Below are 3,359 nucleotides of genomic sequence, written 5' to 3' on the forward strand. Positions count from 1 at the left end.
CATGAAACACCTGGGTAGCAGCAGCTACTCCATGAAACACCTGGGTAGCAGCAGCTACTCCATGAAACACCTGGGTAGCAACAGCTACTCCATGAAACACCTGGGTAGCAACAGCTACTCCATGAAACACTTCAGTAGCAACTAATACACGACATTAGTGGAAGCTATTACTTTTTGTAACAGCAAAAAACTGTAATGAAAAGAAACCTGAGCTTAAAATTCTTGTTGCTGAGTCTAAGTCAGTCTTACATTTGATAAACAAGACCCTTAATCTACATACAAAAATCTTCAGGATCAGGCTGAGGAAATAGTGTGCATAATATCTACAAAAGCGATTTTTTTTACAAGATATCATTTTGTTCATTTAAAAATCCTGTTGTTTACTTATACTGCAAACCCCTGTGTGTGTGTGTATCATATAAACACATAAACATAAATTGTAGGTCTATATTTAATACAAAAGTAAACGAACTCTTGTGTCTGTTGTCAGGTTATTTTGAAAAAGATTATTCCAAATGATCTATCATCGTATCGAGAAGAAATTATTTAGATGTGTTATTAAACAAAAACGTCATATAATAACCTTCAAGATACACTTTACAAATCTCTGTCAGCACGTAACCTCTAACATAATTTAAAGTGACCCGATAGTCTATATAAAGTTTAGCTTCGTAGATTCTAGATGTGGTCATTTTAATTTCAGTACTTGCTCCTTCTTGAGGAAGTCTCATGGTCATGATTATACCAAACCTCAATCTCATCGGGGTCATAGACAGAAGGGGTCATGGATTGATGTGAACTGGATTTATGTTTGTTATGTTTTTTTTCTGGTCTAGAGTACAGAGCTGCAACGTCACTAACCAGAATTTCGTTCGCTTCGCGGAATCCTTCAACAGTTCCTCTTCCATTGCCACGAACACGAGGCTTATCAAGAGTTTCTTGCCTAGTTACTGGATGACGGTGGTGATGGTGATGTGGGTGGGGAGTCTCGGGTTTGGGAGAAAATCCCCTTCCCTCGTACCTTAGGTTTTCCCAAGCTTGTTTATAATACTTATGAAGTCCTCTGCCCCCACTACCATTACTGTCGTAGGTTGACACCGTCGTGTTGTCCAGGGACCGCTTGGAATTCTTTTTATTTCCCACCCTAATTGTAGAAAAACAAAGCAACAATTAGTGATTACTAGATCTAGTGTTAAATATCCTTCTTGATAAGTCAGTTCTGAACTGTTTAAAAGCAGGAAAAACATTTAACTTATTTGTGAACTATAGAAAAATTATGCTAACATACAATAATGTGAAATTGATTTAAATTGATTTGCTACTTATTTAACGAAAAGTGATCTTCTAAAAACTTCTGGAAAGTTAAACTTCCACTTTTATCATGTCCAACTTATCTACAGAACAGTTTCTGTATAAAAGAATCTGGACAGGGTCCACTTCAGTTGCATGTTTCAAGGCCCAAATCTGCAATTCAGTGGTTAGTGTTTCTTTATGTAACTGTTGATAAATAAGAATGTGGCTCTCGTGGCTAACATGCTGTACCCTTCACACGACTGACACTGCACAAATCATAGACAGCCAGGGAAGAATCACAGACAAGTTTGTAGCAAGGATGTTTGCTTTCTAAAATTTCAAGATTTGTGAAGATTCTATACAAAAAAAGGTCACAACACTCTTCCCATTTTCATATTATATCAATCTGTTTTCTGTGCATGCTAAGTTTAGGTGCAAGATCTTACATCACCTCCTAAACAAAAATGAAAGAAATAGAGCCTTGTCAAGCATTGGAACAAGAGAAAGCAAGGGTTTGTTTACCTGAGACATTATTGATAAAAACTTAGGTATCCAACATTCATGGATGGCTGTGGGAGAGGTGAATTCCAAAACTGTCGCTTCCGAATTTTCTCCACAGAAGAGGAGCTTTGGGGAACAAACAGCAGGACTTATTCATGCTTTTAGCTGCACAGTCTCTTTGCGATCACATCAAAAGATAATTTTGTTGGCTCAAAGCACGTATTTCAAATAGATATTGATATCTGATTGATCGACGAAGTTTTCACTCTTTGTCTATCTCAAGTATGATAAGAAGTTTATCAAAATTTGAGATACAGTGGTGTTTTTAGCTGGTTGTTCAGCTCTCCTAATTCGAAATTTAAAACCAAACTAACCAACTAATACCACTACATCTCAAACTGTGATAAACTTATCATGCCCGAGATGGGCAAAGAGTGAAAACTTCGAACAATTAGATGTCAAAGCATGTAGACAGACTTTTTTCCTGGTAGCTTTAACATTTTAGTGCACAAAACTAAATTTACTAGGATTTTTTCCCCAAACTAGTCATGTTTTAGGATATTTTAATTTATACAAGAAAGAGCAGCTTATGTAAAATAGCTAAATAAAGTGAAGTAACCTGAAGGGTGAGAGGCAGCAGACTGCAGTGAATACAACACACAATGATGAAACGAGATGCTCAAATTCGTTAAAAAACTCACCTCCGAACGATAATGACGATGATGGTGATGATGGCTGCCAGGAAGACGAAACCTCCAAACACTCCAAGTGCTATGATTCCACCTAAAATAGTTTAAACAAGCAAAATGTCCATGTGCAGTATACAACATGAATATCTGGTCAGAGAAACAGAATATATTGTATACACAAATAAATGTTGCCCTAAAACATTGCAATCAAATTCTTGGTTAAACTGAGCCATCCTTTTTTTTGGTCAAGTCCATAATATCTATAAACTGTGATTAAAACACAAGTCTTGCATGTTACACATGTAACTGGGCCCTCAGGTGATGGTGAAGTTAAATTAATTTCATGAGATAATTAAAATGTTGAACAGTCCAGAAAAAAAGATCTTTTGTTTTTGGTGCTAAGAAGAAATAATGTAGAATATGTAGGACAAAGTTAATCACTGTGATCAGCTATCACTAACGGTTGTTCTGGTTGACAGTTACAACCATAATATCCACCAAGAGACTTGGTCATAGGCTACTAAAATTTATTTAATGAAAAAATAATAACTGTTCTTAATGACTGAATATATTATTTGGGGGGGGGGGGATTAATACGTGCTCATTTAGTAAATATCATGGTATCACTACGATAAGTTTAGTATTACAGATATGATATGTACTAATTAACACATTAGCATGTTAGAAGTATCTGCTATACTTCTGTTACATAATATAAGCATCTGTTATACTTTTTTTTAAGAAACATTTAAAACAAGGAAATTTTCCCATTACGGTGACTTTAAAATACGTTTCTCAGAGTAACAGGAATATAATTTGGTATTTTAATAGCTTCCATCTGTAAATACCTAAATCTTCTCTTTCATTGTAGCAAGG

At 35.5% G+C, this 3,359-nt stretch overlaps 1 pseudogene; it reads right to left on the reverse strand.

The window, feature by feature from the left end:
* Positions 1 to 116: 116 nt before the first annotated feature.
* The window catches only part of LOC106470393, an 11,298-nt pseudogene continuing 8,055 nt past the window's right edge, over positions 117 to 3,359 (reverse strand).

Source organism: Limulus polyphemus, unplaced genomic scaffold (genome assembly GCF_000517525.1).
Source record: "Limulus polyphemus unplaced genomic scaffold, Limulus_polyphemus-2.1.2 Scaffold3980, whole genome shotgun sequence".
Classification (NCBI taxonomy): domain Eukaryota; kingdom Metazoa; phylum Arthropoda; class Merostomata; order Xiphosura; family Limulidae; genus Limulus; species Limulus polyphemus.